The 16329-nt window shown below is 39.0% G+C and overlaps 1 protein-coding gene across 1 annotated transcript in view; it reads right to left on the bottom strand.

The window, feature by feature from the left end:
- myo9ab (myosin IXAb) overlaps nucleotides 1-9833 on the bottom strand; it is a 157335-nt gene extending 147502 nt beyond the window's left edge. Inside the window, exon 1 of the mRNA XM_062993052.1 lies at nucleotides 9744-9833. The gene's annotated coding sequence lies outside the window, so the exon portion shown is untranslated. The remainder of the gene's footprint in view (nucleotides 1-9743) is intronic.
- Between the last annotated feature and the right edge of the window lie 6496 nt (nucleotides 9834-16329).

Raw genomic sequence — 16329 nt, forward strand, 5'->3', positions numbered from 1 at the left:
CTGTGGTGGTACTGTGGGGGTCCTGACCATTGAAGAACAGCATGAAAGGGGGCTAACATAGCATGCAGAGAAACAGATTAACTACAGTCAGTAATTGTACTACAAAGTGCTCCTATATGGTAAGTAGAGCTGATAAAATGGACAGTGAGTGTAAAAACAAGGAGGTGGTTTTAATGTTATGGCTGATCGGTGTATGAGCAAACAATCATTTATATTGCCCACCTCATATCCACAAGCATAGGTTAGTGTTGTGGGCAGTTGTAGCCTAGCAGGTAAGGTACTGGACTAGCAATCAAAAGGTCACTGATTCAAGCCTCACCACTGCCAGGTTGTCACTGTTACGCCCTTGAGCAAGGCCCTTAACCATCAATTGCTTAGACCAGGGGTGTCAAACTCACGGCCCGTGGGCCAGATCCGGCCCGCCACGTCATTTTATGTGGCCCGCGAGAGGTTTAACGACTGTATGATTGTTGTGATGGTTCGAGTCGTTACAGAGACACGCTTATAATTTAACGGGACTCCTGCGCCTTTAAGAGACAACCGTGACATCGTAGACATGGCAACTAACTTTAACCTTCGCTAAGAAGCCATGTGACTTTTACGGCAAAGAGAACGCGAAGTAGCGTAGTCAGTAATGTAAACAATAATAAATAAATACAAATAATTATATTGCAGTATAATACCCACGAATCGTCTGTAAGTAGTGGCGTTTATATTCTCAGTTGTTAGTAAATGTTTAGTGAGTATATCACAGCATTTTAGTTACAAATTTACCGTAATTAAATACAGTTGTTACGTTACTATAGCAATTAGCTAGTTAGCGCTATTTTACGTTTGGTTAAATCTCATATTGTACCAGATGTAACACTTGACTACAGCTGTGTGCTTTTACTGTATTAAGTTATTTATTGTTTTTATTGTTTGTATTTTAACTTCATTCTGGTGCACACAGTGTATCACACAGCTGGCGAGCAAATAAAACCGACTGTATTCTGAAGAGAGCTGTCTGTCTGTCTAGCTGAGAAAGGGGGATAAACTATTAGTGAGTGCAGAATGATTGTCTTAAAAATACACTGTAAAATCCTAAACAAACTGCATCTTTCAAAATGCAGGCTGATTTTGTGACCTGCAAAGTGACACATCCCGCCAGTAGATGATGTTACACATATTTACACATGATCCTAAAATGTACAAAAAGATAAGTAAGAAAATTAAGCAGAAGGAGGAAATTTAATGAAAGTGAAAACAAGTTTGTGATTCAGGAAGAGAAACCGGTGCGTCTCTTGTGTTATGAGGCTGAGTCTGTGGTAAAGTAGGACAATATAAATGAAGAATTCTGCCTCCAAGAAAAACATCAGACTGCAATCGCAGCAGGATACGTTACAATCGGCCCTTTGAGGGCCACCATAATGCTGATGTGGCCCTCGGTGAAAATGAGTTTGACACCCCTGGCTTAGACTGTATACTGTCACAGTACTGTAAGTCGCTTTGAATAAAAAGTGTCAGCTAAATGCCGAAAATGTAAATGTAAATGTGATCCTTCATACAACAGCATAGCAGCCACCACAGAGGCTAACAGATGAAAATACCGTATACTTGTTCACAAACAGCTATGGCGTATTTAGCATCATTCAGGGGGCCAGTTTTGCAACACCACAACCCACAGATTCATGACTCAAATACAATGCAGAATATACAAGCATCTCAATAGTATCACACATGCATATATCCTTGTGATATCCTTATAACAAAATCAAAGAAATAAGACATCGGTTTCCATAACACATCTTTTGTTTTAAATGGATATCCAGTTTTAGCCACATTTTTATAGAGCCAACCCTCATGTTCACTTACAATCACTTTTCATTGGGAACAAACAGTCATACTTAGCCAGCTATGATGGACAGTGATGCAATCAAGTTTTACCATCAATAGAAATGGCCTAAATATAATAGTCAGTGGCTTAGCTCATCCAATGACAACATTCTGACAGTACAACCAGAAGTCCCTCCTTAGAAAAAAAAACCACTGTCCGGAAATTGATGGTTAGATCAGCAAAACTAATGACACACTTCTAATTTGAAGTTGTGCATTTACCACACCAAAACAGTCCGGGATTTTTAAACAGACAGCATTCATCCTGCTTACACTGTTCCTACTTTAGCTGTCATCCCAGTAAACAACTCCTTTAATCAAAGAGTGCAGAAAGATTTAAATTCAAATTCAAAAACAAAGCTGGATAAATTTCAATACAGGAACAATTCTAGACCTACATTCTGATCTGTCAGTAAATCAGCATACGTCTTCTGTGAACCTACAGAGGCAACTCTAGTAAAACAAAAATATAAGTACTGTATTTTTTGTAGCTTTGGCCAAAAATTTGCCAAATAATTGATTCTAGTCATGATTGAGTCGGGCCTAATTCCACTGGCAGGGCTCTAGACTAACTTTTTGCACTGGTTGCACTGGTGCGCCTAACTTTTTTTCTTAGGTGCACCAGCAGAAAAGTTAGGTGCACCCAAATTTTCAACCGCATCGCATTTAACACCTGTTTTACAGGTTCACTTATTTTTTATATTGACTTTGATTGATATTGATTAACTAACAATCTGGTCAACATAAAGTTCTTTATTTGAAGCACAATTCTACAAGAAAGGTAACTTACTGAAAAAGTGTTTGTGCTTAAAGTGCTTCACTGAGCTGAAATTTAAACTCAAGATAAATTAAATAAGAAGAAAATCTAAATTAAAGGTGCAAGTGTTTTAAGGGCTTTAAACTGAACATCTCATTTAATGATAAGAATATTATATATGGTTAATGCAGTAACGAGACGCATATTATTGACATAGGCTACATGACATGACATGATTACATTTTGAGTCAGTTTGCCCCTGATATTTTTAAAGTGCCTTAAAAAAGATGAACTGTGATATGACGTGGTAAAAGTTACCTGGACAGAACGAACAACGCTTAACGTGAAATATAAACACCACACGTGAAGTAAATCCAGCTAAATACAGATACATGTGGAGCTGTTAGACTGGATTTGATGGTTATTTCACACAGATGTTTGTTTGTATCATGGAACTTTAATGATGTTTTATCTCTCGAGTCGAGCGCTGAGCAAATCGGTTATTTACGTCGAGAGTCGCAATGAGAGCGAAGCGCAAAACTCTTCTCAAGTCAATAAACTAAAGAAAACAACAACTGAGACAAACACGTCACGTCTTCTAATCACCGATATTTAATTGATGTTTATACATAAAAACCAACATCTGTAACAGCAGCACAAATGCTCACACATATTTTACACACTCCGTCATGATATTACTACTCTTAACTTCCGCTGTGTAACCGTTGATGATGCTGGTCCCGCCCTTCACTATCTCTGATTGGTTAGACATATAGATATACAGATATGATTAGATTATGGGCCTAATGTGTGTCTGTTGTTGCACCGGAGACTTTCAGAGTCACAGAGACTTTTTTTCCCCTCGAACGGCTGGTCGCACTGGTGCGACCTCAGATTTTTTTCAGTCACACCACTGAGAAATTAGGTCGCATGTGCGCACTCTAGAGCCCTGACTGGTAAACACTAGCGCAAAGCAGAAGTACCCTGGACAGGTTGCCAGTCAATCGCAACCCCGTCCCCCCATCAGACACAGCCGATAATATTAGTACAGATACCTGACTTGCCGATAGCACTACTGAAAGTGAAACTGAGATTTCAGCAGCAGTGGGCTAGCGTAAATAGACCACTATAGAAACCACAAATAGAAAAAAGCACAGGAGCGACTCTACTTTTTAAGGACACTAAGAAAAGCCAACCTGTCCAAGCAGCTATTGGTGTCCTTCTATCGCAGAACTGTGGAAAGCATACTCACCCATGGCATTCTGGTGTGGTATGCCAGCTGCTCTGTGGCTGACAAGAAGGCTCTTCAGAGGGTCATCAAATCAGCTCAGAGAACCATCAACACTGAGCTGCCTTCACTGGAGAACATTTACAGAACCCGATGCCTGCATCGGGCCACAAACATCATTAAGGACTCATTTCACCCTTGTTGCAACCTGTTCTCCTTGTTGCCCTCTGGTAGGCACTATAGGAGTATCAAGGCCCGTACTTCCAGACTTCTGAAAAGCTTTAACCCCCTCTGCCATAAAAACACTAAACTATCAAACTTTACATGCTAGGAAATAATGTGCAATTCATAGGGACTGTGCAATAACCTTCTTCTTCTTCTTTTTTCTGTAAAGTTCTTAAAACCACACGTTTAATTTTGTATCTAGATGTGTATATGTTTATTTTGTAAATACATGTGTATATATATATATATATATATATATATATATATATATATATATATATATATATACACTGTATGTCTGTGTGTACATACATGTACCGTGAAGGAGATGCTCAAAAAATTTTTTGGTGCACTGTGCAATGACAATAAAGGCATTCTATTCTATTCACTGTACCACCCAAGTGCAACATATTTAAGCAATGTGTTTTTTTTTTTATTTCAGGTGTCTAATCAAATCAAGTCTCAGACGTTTTAGCACTGCTGTCCCTGTGTGAGTTTACTATGCCTATGTGAAATTAATCTTGGAAGGTATTTGACCTGATGCACTGGATGCAGATTACATCTTATAGATGGATCTTCCAGAAGAAGCCAGAATTTGTGGCCAAGAAGAGAGACATCTAAAATGATGCTCTAGGCCTACTGCCATCATGACCATCACAAAGAGAAGTGGTGCCGCTACAATGACTAAGATTCTACAGACATGATGTGCTGATTCCACTTTAAAGGGCTATTTATGCAAATTGCATGAGTCTTAACCTTAAGAAAACTAAGTAAAGTACGCTACAGGGTGCAGGGTACAGGGTCTTCTGATGACAAATCCAATTAGGTCGTGTAACGTTTCATAATACAAGAAGATCTTGTATGGCAGGATGTGGCATAAACAAAACAGAAATGGGTCACCATAAACTTGACAATCAAGTACATAATAACAGACCAGATGCTCTTTTGGCTTTGACAGGGACTAAGATTGCACAAAACCTATTCTATACAGGAAGGAATGTGGTCGGAAAAAAATCCTGAATGATCGTGATCGGCGATCACTTAAACGTTTGGTGAAATCAAATGGTAGAAAAACTTCAGTAGAACTCAGGGAAATGTTTAATAGTGAAAGTAAGAGCATTTCCACACACACAATGCGAAGGGAACTCAAGGGATTGGGATTGAACAGCTGTGTAGCCTTAAGAAAACCACTCGTCAGTGAGGCTAACCGGCAAAAACGGCTTCAATTTTCTAGGGAGCATAAAGATTGGACTCTGGAGCAATGGCAGAAGGTCATGTGGTCTGATGAGTCCAGATTTACCCTGTTCCAGAGTGATGGGCGCATCAGGGTAAGAAGAGAGGCGTCTGAAGTGATGCACCCATCATGCCTAGTGCCTACCGTACAAGCCTGTGGGGGAAGTGCTATGATCTGGGTTTGCTGCAGTTGGTCAGGTCTAGGTGCACCATCTGCCCTAGATTATATCTAAAAGTATTATCTTTATTGAGATACGTTACACAAAGTTGGATTTGAATAACTGGTATTTTCATCTAAATGTCAGTTTTACCTCTGGATATGAAGTGAAATGCAATGTATTAACTGAATCTGACAGCCACACTGATTCACATAAATCTAAAGCAGTTTGCTGGTGCTTAAGCTGTTACATCCCAAAGGTTAACCTTATCCATGGTGAGCTGGCTATGGAGGCTGTCTTTGTGTGTATGCGTGTGCATTTGTTGCTGGAGCCTAACCCAGCTTTTGCCGCAAGGCACACAGTAACACCCTGGACGGGGCGCCAGTCCATCGCAAGTCAGACACACATACACCCATTTACCTATAGGGCAATTCAGCGTCTCCAATTAACCTGAGTGCATGTTTTTGGACTGTGGGAAGAAACCCACGCAGACACGAGGAGAACATGCAAACTCCGCACAGAAAGGACCTGGACTGCCCCGCCTGGGGATTGAACCCAGGACCTTCTTGCTGTGAGGCGACAGTGCTACCCACCGAGCCACCCATGTGTAAACTATAAACACAAAAATATATTATATTTAAGATTATATTTGCCAAAAAATTGCATATTTGCAGAAAAATTATCAGTTTGATTTTTGCTTGAATGTACCTTAGCCCTCTAAGGTTTGGCACAAGATAAAAGCTAATGATTGTAACAAACTGCTGTGTTACCACCATGAGGTTGGTGGTGTTCAAAACCTAGTATCTCTATTCTATTCTATTCTATTCTATTCTATTCTATTTAATGTCAGTTGTGTTATTAAGAGATATGTCATAGTTAAAAGCATGACAATGAATTACCTTGTCTCCTAATATGATGTACTGAGTGTTCTGTCAGTTATTAATGCCACAACCAGTTTGGCTTTTAACAGACATGTAAACTGTGTATCTTTGTCGTTTATGGGTGATTCTTCAATTGTGGGCTCGTTTTACCATCTTAACTTTTGAAAAATAAAATTAGTAATAATTTAGTTTTAATTATGTCAAGATAATACTTACATGCTTTAGAGCAAAGACTTAATGATGCTACAATTGAGCTTATATAGAATTTTAATATTTCATATTTATCTGCGAAGTGGCATAGCAAAATGTCATTATGTGTTGGTAATGACGTGTTGTGGTAATGACAATTTTTACTTTTTTTAAGAAAAAAACTAGCTAGGCCATGGATTTGCTAAAGCTGGTCAACAGCTAGTACAAGATGCACTTTAAATACATGTAAATAATATGTAAATTTCTTTTTTTTTGGTAAAGTACTGCCATATTGATGTAAATGGTAATGACGCTGAATAAATATACTCTATGATCAGGAGGAATACATGATTAAATTACTCACATTTCCAGACATTAAAATGTCAGTCTTCTCTCATGGCTGGCATGTGCTTCCTTGAGTCTTTGTTTCCATGGTTACAACATAAACAAGTGTTACCTTCAAATGATTCCCTACAGAAACAATACACTGTTGCGGTAATGACGATAATGCTGGGGACAGTAATATATTGCTCAAGAATATGCATAGGTTGTACAAATATGAAAACAAAAATTACATTTTGTTTCTTTTTAAGTCATTATAAAACTCATATTGTGATTTTATAATGAATTTATCACTTTTTAGCATTTTATTAGAGCAGAGAAGTTTTAAAGCCAAAGTAGCAAAATATTGATGTTTAAATCATCATAAAAAATGGAAATCATAATTATTTTGGTATGTAATCTTTTTAATACCTAAAATATTTGTTTTGTAATAAAGTATTTTTAACATAAATTTATAACCTAGGGACGTAAAAAGTTCTCCCAATTGAAGAATCACCCTTATAATAACGCACCGGTACACGAATGCGCATAAACGGTCTCTTGATATTGAATTCTATCCTCATCTTGGCTTTAATATCGCCGTATAGGTTTGAATTACAGCGGTTTGCAGCTTCCTGTCCTCTGAGCTGAACTCACACTGCAGCTTTCATTCACTAATCATCCGTCAAGCTGAGAGGAAACCAGCAGAATGTGTTCGTGCTGCTGTAACCTACAACACCAGCGAAACATGAGTGAATGGGAATATAAATAGTGTGCTGTTAAATTAATATGTCTGTACACTGCACCACAAAGCGGGTCTGTTCTGGGAGACAAAACGTAGCCTCCTCATATGTCTCAGACAGCGTCGGTTAGCATAGCATACTGAGTCTTTCATGATGATGCTAATTCATCTGCAATGCCACAACTGTGTCTGCGCTACCCATGTGCACTAGCATCATACCAAACTGGCATTCGGTTCATTCTGTGGCCAGTAAATATTGGCCATGACACCAACGCAAAAAATACATAACGCAGTGCTGTCACAGAACCAAATACAAACCGAGTCATTTCCAATGCAGCTGCTCAGTTTCGCTTAAGCAACAAGGAAAAAGGGAAATACTGGCTAGTACATTCACGCCTTACATTTAAAATACAACGTAGAGATCCAAATAAACGTTATTTCATATTAAACCGTGATGGGCATTCCGAATCTTTTAATTGACTCGAATTAATTGGCTCAGCCTACCTATAGGAGTCGAGTATTTCGGTTCACAAACGATTCCTCCGCCGGTGCCATTGTTAGTGTCTTAAGTTAGCACTATCATGACCTACGACTGTTTATTTTTGTCTATCTATAAATTCATTTAAACAATATCTTACTCTACCTACTTAACAAATAACAACCTTTATATTGTTTGTTATTAAGACTAAATGTAAAACTGCAAGACGCCACATTATATAAATCATTTAAATAAATAATGAATACATAAATAAATATACACTCACTCACTTTCTTAACCACTTATCCAATTAGCCCATCCCAGCTTTTCAATGGGCGCAAGCTACACAGTAACACCCTGGATGGGGCGGCAGTCCATTGCAGGGCAGACACACATACACACCCATTCACCCGTAGGACAATTCAGTGTCTCCAATTAGCCCGACTGCATGTCTTTGGACTGTGGGAGGAAACCGGAGCTCCCGGAGGAAACCCACGCGGACACGGGGAGATCATGCAAACTCCGCACAGAAAGGATCCGGACCACCCCGCCAGGACCTTCTTGCTGTGAGGCGACAGTGCTACCCACCCAGCCACCGTGCCGCCCATAAATATACAAATAAATTATTTTAATAAATGACTTATTTACAGCTATATGAAGAAATAAGTGCCTTTTTTTTTTTTTACCGCTCCCGTATTCAGGGGTCGCCACAGCAGAACTGGTCCGCATATCAGCCTTGGCACAGTTTTTTGCCCAATGCCCCTCTTGACGCAACCTTTTGATTTTTTTTTCTGGGCTTGGGATCAGCACTGAGAGCGCACTGACAAGTGCACCTCTCAATAGCTAAGCTGTTTTGGCCACACACCCCCTTGGACATTAGCCAATCATGCCCATTCAGGCAACAGACAGGCTGACAGCACTACATAGATCTCAGCAGTAGTGGGCTAGCATACTTTTCCGCTGTACCACCCAAACGCCTTGCATATTTATCTTTTTAAAAAGCCAAAAAGAGGAAATAATTTAATTTAAATCATTTAAAATGTTTGACTTTAACAGAATGAATAGAATGCCTTTATTTGTCATATATTCATATACAGGTGTACAGTACAATGAAACTCTTTTTGAGCGCAGGATCAGCCATTGTATGGCGTCCCTGGAGCAGAGAGGGTTAAGGGCCTTGATCAAGGGCCCAACAGTGGCTGCATGGCAAGTGGAATTCAAACGCTCAACCTTTCAGTTGATAGCCCAAAGCTCTACCCACTAGGCGACCACTGTCCAAAATTTTACATCAGATTACAATATAAAGCATTAATTCAGTTTGTCAGTCTTTGATTTTCAGCTGATTGTTTATTGTCTAGAGATCTAAATGTCTTTCAATAAAATAAAAATAATGGCCACTTATACCTGAGAGTCGGTTCTCTATGTTCACCTAAAAGAGCCGGTGTTCAAAAGAACCGACTCACTCGGGATCGACACATCACTTCTATCAAACGAGGGGAGAAATGAGGCGCCTCGAAGCTTGACAGAAACCAGACCACCTCTAAGAAAAACTACCAGCGTTTCTCCAAACAAGCCCAACGGCTTCAGGTTTCTGTTCTCCATTTTCCTGGTTTTCGTTGCTAAATGTACCAAACATGAAGGTAAACACCCTCTTACCGTCAGAAGTGCCCGCTGTATCCAGTCCTCAGTGCTCCCACTGAAGGCACACGCCGTGTACAACCAAAAACACAGCCCTTCTGTCTGCAGCTTGCGGTACTAATTCCCCCAAAATACGACAACGTGGTTGTTCTTCTTCAGACAGGTTTAGCGTTTCTGAAGGACTATAATCCAAACAGGTTTCTCTGCAGGTACGTTTGTATTAGTACACTCAGATACGATGCGCTTATCAGAACTGCAGCTTTTCCTCCTGCAGATCAGCTCTGAGTGACGTGCACGCGCTTCATTGAGAGGCGTGAGGCGCGCGCCGCGCGCAGTCAGAAGGAGGAGACCATGACTGTGTAAATGGTATATGAATATACTGCATACTACAAAGAGGGCATTCCACCAATAGAGAGCCTGCTGGGCATAGCTAGGCATAGGCAAATGCTTAGGCCCAGGTCGCCACAAGCTCACAAAATTTGTGCTAGCAACTATACATTTAAATGTATGCCATTTAGCAAATGCTTTTATCCAAAGCAATTTTACAATTGTTCCAGAAAACACAACTATTCATTCATTCATTGTCTGTTTACCACAGCTTTATCCTATTCATGGACGTGGTGGGTCCAGTTCACTGGGCGAAAGGCAGGAAACACCCCGGACCGGTCGCCAGTTTATCACAAGGCAAACACACTGTCTTAACTGTGGGGTACTTCAGTATCTCCAACAGGGCCGGCGCTAGGGGGGGGCTGAGGGGGGCATTGCCCCCCCAAAATTATCTCTGAACCAATCACAAAAATGCATTTTGTTTTACAGTGTGAAGATATTTCCTTGCTTATTCCTGATTGGCTCTTTGAGTCATATAAAAATCGGCAGACTGCCCCAAACAGTTCAGTTCGGCAGTATATGTTCTGTTAGTGTGAGCGAGAGGCAGGTATACTGGTAAACACTTTTTTTTTACAGAATTAGTATTCTTTTGTTTTCTTTATATTTTAATTTCCCAATAATATAAATATTCTCACTCATTCCTATTTCCACGTTTGAATATTCTCAGTCTGTGTGTAGGTACATTTGTCAGCTTTGACTTAAATTTGTATTAAAGCCTTTCAAGAAATAGAGTTGTTCTATTAGTAATGGCAATTTAATTAAGGGGGCGTATTAAATTGAAATACAATTAGATAATCTTTTTTCTCTATTTACATAATCAACATGTATTTTTTAATCATTGGGTTTTAAGTTTAAGTTCGAAAACATGCATTTTTATTTCTTTACCTCATACATCACTTTAAGCCAGTATCAATAGCTTGGCTGTCATCATTCATGCACAAATCAAGCCTTGAATATATTTCTGGCTTCAAAAACATGACTATCAACATGCCCCCTCATTAGGTTTTACTGCCCCCCCAAGCAAAGCAGTCCAGAACCGGGGCTGATCTCCAATAACCTGACTGCATGTCTTTAGACAGTGGTAGGAAACAGGAGCACTCAGAGGAAACCCACGTGGGCATGGGGAGAACATGCAAACTCCACACAGAATGGACCCGAGCCGCTCCACCTAGGAATCAAACCAAGGACCTTCCTGCTGTGAGGCAACAGTGCTACTAAAACCAGCTCCTTGTTTCTGCACACACTGTCCATTTTATCAGCCCCACTTACCACATAGGAGCACTTTGTAGTTTGTTAGCCCCCGTTTAATGCTGTTCTTCAATGGTCAGGACTCTCCCAGGACCACCACAGAGTAGGTATTATTTGGGTGGTGGATCATTCTCAGCACTGCAGTAACACTGACATGGTGGTGGTGTGTTAGTGTGTGTTGTGCTGGTATGAGTAGATCAGACACAGCAATGCTGATGGAGTTTTTAAACACCTCACTGTCACTGCTGGACTGAGAATAGTCCACCAACCAAAAATATCCTGCCAACCGCGCCATGTGGGCAGCGTCCTGTGACCACTGATGAAGGTCTAGAAGATGACCAACTCAAACAGCAGCAATAGATAAGGTGGACCAACTAGGTAGGAGTGTCTAATAGAGTGGACAGTGAGTGGACACGGTATTTCAAAACTCCAGCAGCGCTGCTGTGTCTGATCCACTCATACCAGCACAACACACACTAACACACCACCACCGTCATTGTTACCACCTAAATAGTACCTGCTCTGTGGTGGTCCTGTGGGGGTCCTGACCATTGAAGAATAGGGTAAAAGCAGGTCAAAAAGGCATGTAGAGAAACAGATGGACTACAGTCAGTAATTGTAGAGCTACAAAGTGCTTCTATATGGTAAGTGGAGCTGATAAAATGGACAGTGAGTGCAGAAACAAGGGGGTGGTTTTAATGTTATGGCTGATCAGTGTACTTACTAAATAAATGTTTAGGAAAAAAACAGTTGGTAGTGGTGCTACATGTAGGTTCTAATGCAGAGTGTGAATTATACAGTGACAATATATGGTCACTGTATAACAGTACAGTTTCTGCAGTTCTTTCTATGTGGAGTTTGCATGTTCTCCCCTTTTCTGTGTGGATTTCCTCCGGGTGCTCCAATTTCCTCCCACAGTCCAAAAACATGCAGTCAGGTTAATTGGAGATACTAAATTCCCCCTAGGTATGAGTGTGTGTATGGATGTGTGTATGTGTAATGTGATGCCCTGTAATGGACTGGCAACCTGTCCAGGGTGTTCCCTGCCTTTCGCGACACTGAATAGGATAAAGCGGTGGTAAAACAGACAATGAATAAATGTGTCAGTGCTATATTATCAGTGCAGTATTGTGTTCCTTTTTCAGTTTAGGTTAAAAAAAAAACATGCTATGGTAAGGGTTTTTTAACCTTTTTTGCAATCTTGCCTACACATAGCCCAGTTGCAACCATGCAATGCCTCTGTAAATTCTGGTCCATACTATGCCAGCAGAGATAAATTGTGGTTGTGTTCTGGCAAGCAGATCCAGGTGAGCCTATCAGTATCAGTTCTCGGTGATATGTAAGCCAGATAAACAGCTAAGAAAAAGCTGGTACTGTGCCATTGCTCATTTACTATCTAGGTAGTACATTCAAAGCATAATTATGCATGGAAAGGTAAAACTAACAACCCTTAGCCTTTAGAGGGCATATATTTTAAAATATCAACCTAGGACTTTAAGGATGTAGAGGGTTGCCCATTGAACCTACATTTGCACAAGGGACAGACATGGTTGGTAGGCCTCAAGGACATTTGACAATAAATATTGCATTATCAAGTACAATAGAAACATTATGTAGAGTATATACAGTATATATGCATAGCATATACAGCATATAGTGTCTAGCTCCTAGCACTATGCTATCCTGGTTGGCAGATTTACTCCTCTGGCTTTATGCCATTCACTGGTTGCTGGGTGTCCTTTACCCCGAGCATATTGCATATAGCAAGGGTGCCACGTTAATGTTTATATCACTAATAAAACACTATAGAATGGTGCAAATACATTTAGTGCTCCATGATTTACAACAATAGTTGATGGCAGAGTACCAGGCAATTAAATTTAGAAGAAATAATAAAAAAGACATAGCATTATCACAAAAAGTATATGTATATTTGACCATGAGCTTATTGAACATTCCATTTTAAAACCATAGCCATTAATATAGAAGGAAAACCATAGCTTCCATCTTGCAGGTGTAACATGTTCTCTTTTGGGAATACTTTCCACAAGTGTGTCTGTGGGAATTGGGGTGCATTTGGTCAAAAAAGCATTTGTGAAGTCATGCACTGATGTTAAACGAAAAAGGCAAGGCTTGCAATCAGTGTTTTGAGGTTGAGGTCAGGACTTTATTGTCATCACTTAGTCAAGCTGGAACACGAAAAGGCATTCCACAAACTGTTGCCACAAAGTTAAAGGCATATATTGTCATTTTCTTGGCATGGATTGTCTCCACTTGATCACTATAATAGAACATTTCTGTCTTGATGGGAGGATGCTCTCTAAAATAGCAATTCTTAAATTAACAAGGCATGAGGGTACACTAAATGATTTAATCAGTATAAAAATATGTAAATAATAAGCTTATGACCTTTACAGTCTCCAGATATTAACACAGGTGAACACCAAAGGGTGATTTTACACTGACATGTTAGACAGCTCACCTTAATTGATATAACAAGGTGCATTGGCTCAATTAATTGTTGAAGTGAAACACATTATAGTGTTTTAAATTTTGTCCCACAGGTTCCCGAGCTCAAGGACAATGTAAAGTATCTGTTGCTGCCCAGGATCTATAAACAAAATAAATACAAATCATAACAACTGGACCACCAGCAATCAGGCAATACGAACAAGGTGTTTTTCTACTTGCCTGTGAATTATAAATAAGTTATATTATAAATAAGACACTTTTGCAGCCTATGCCTTATATGCATGTGCTTTGGGAGCAAAGGGTTAAGGGAAAATGAAATTATTAGTGGTGGTTGTTCAGCTTTTGAGTTCAATTATGAATTCAGTTCAACTTCAACATACAGCATACACTATAATGTACAGCATAAATTAAAATTAAAATCTTTGCATTGAGCAGCTTTTGATCATTTTAAAATATGAATCAAGTGAAACTTACACAACTACTTCAAAGGGTTATCTAGATATAATATGAGGGATATAAAACCCCAAATCAGAAAAAGTTGGGACAGTATGGAAGATGCAAATAAAATAAAAATACAGTGTTCCTTACAGTTACTTTGACTTTTATTTGATTGCAGACAGTCTGAACCCGAGACGAAAAGGACCATCCAGACTGTTATCAGCAACAAGTCCAAAACCCAGGGTCTGTCATGGTATGGGGCTGTGTCAGTGCAATTGCCAAAATTAATTTACACTTCTGTGATGCAGCATTAATGCAGAAAAGTACATTGAGATCTTAGAGCAACATATGCTGCCTTCAAGACGTCATCTTTTCCAGGGACGTCCATGAATTTTTTAACAAGACAATGCAAAACCACATGCTGCACACATTACAAAGACATGGCTGCAGAAGAAGAGGGTACGGGTACTGAACTGGCCTGTCTGCAGTCCTGACCTGTCCCCAATATAGAATTTTGAAATGAAAATTTTGACAACGACGACCTTAAGACGTGTTTGCAGGAAAAACAAGACTAAATAAAAGCTGAAACACTAAATCACTTGGTATCCTCTGTACCGAAACGTCTTTTAAGTGTGATGAAAAGGAATGGCAACATTACAGAGTGGTAAATGCTTTACTGCCCCAACTTTTTTTGTAATGTGTTGCAGGACTGAAATGCAGAAATGTTTATTAATAAATGAAATGAAGTTGAGCAGATAAAACATGAAATACCTTAGGTTCATCCTGTCTGCAATCAAATAAAAGTCAAAGTTAATGTAAGAAACTATGTGTTTTTTGTCATTTGCATTTTCCATGCTGTCCCAACTTTTTCTGATTTGGGGTTGTAATATTTTTCTTAACTATAAGAAAAGTAATTCTAGGTCCGTATCTCCATGCCTAAGGATAAAAGGTATTTGGTAAACCTATACATTAATAAAACAAAAGATGAGACAATTAAACTAAATAAGTCTATTAATTATTTTATTGGCTGACTTAATGACATAACCTTTTAACCTCGGTAAAGAAAACTGGAGTAATGACTTTGCTCTAAAACTAAACACAGCTCATTCAAAATAACCTCTATTTAAAACAACATTTGATCAAAAGTTTTCCTACTTATACACTACCTATTTAACATGACATAAAGACAAATTAAACCACCAAAGTGAAGCCTGACATTTATTATAACAAAGTCAAACAAGTTTAAAATGAAGGAATAGAGTTTATCCATATCTGCTCCACTGCATTGAGATAACTGATGACAGTGTAATTATAGTCTCACTAAAGCTACATCTTTGATTTAACTTGTAAGCCACCACACCAAAAAGCCTTTAATTATATCCAACACTGAAAAAGAACAACCTTTTGCCTCGTTTTTATACTTGAAACTAACTGTTATTTTGGGTAATGTTTACATTGTGTATTAACATTGCTTTTCTAGTTAAAAACATTGTAGTCAGTTTAAAACAGGATCATTAATTTTTCAGTCCAGAGAATGTCACATGGTGCAACCACACACCACATAATAAGATATAAATGTTATGCTAATCATTGGATTTTATAGCTCATCTTCTTGAATAACTCATCCTTTTAGCAGCTTTTTAAACCTACATTGGAACATTTGCCTCCCAAATGTTGCTGTTATATTTGTTGTTAATCTGGCAGTTAATCTGTGATAAATAAAGCCACATGGGCTTGGGAGTACTGCATAAAACAATTGTCACAAAACACAGTCTGCTGCTGCATCAGGAGCTGCAACCTTAAACTTTATTATTATTATTATTATATTATTATATTATTATTATAATCAATTTTAAGCAGAAATGTCACTGAGTTCTCTGGGCTCAAGCTCATCTTAAACCAAAATACAGTAAAAAGGTATGAAGTGGTCAGATGAGTCCATGTTTAACTTGTTTTCAGAAAAAAATTAAACATGAACATGAGCTCTCTGTGCCAAAGACAAAAGCGCTATATAAATAAAGTTGACTTGACTTGAGTTGACTTGACTTGACTTGACCAT

This window comes from Trichomycterus rosablanca, chromosome 1 (genome assembly GCF_030014385.1).
Source record: "Trichomycterus rosablanca isolate fTriRos1 chromosome 1, fTriRos1.hap1, whole genome shotgun sequence".
In the NCBI taxonomy this organism is placed as follows: domain Eukaryota; kingdom Metazoa; phylum Chordata; class Actinopteri; order Siluriformes; family Trichomycteridae; genus Trichomycterus; species Trichomycterus rosablanca.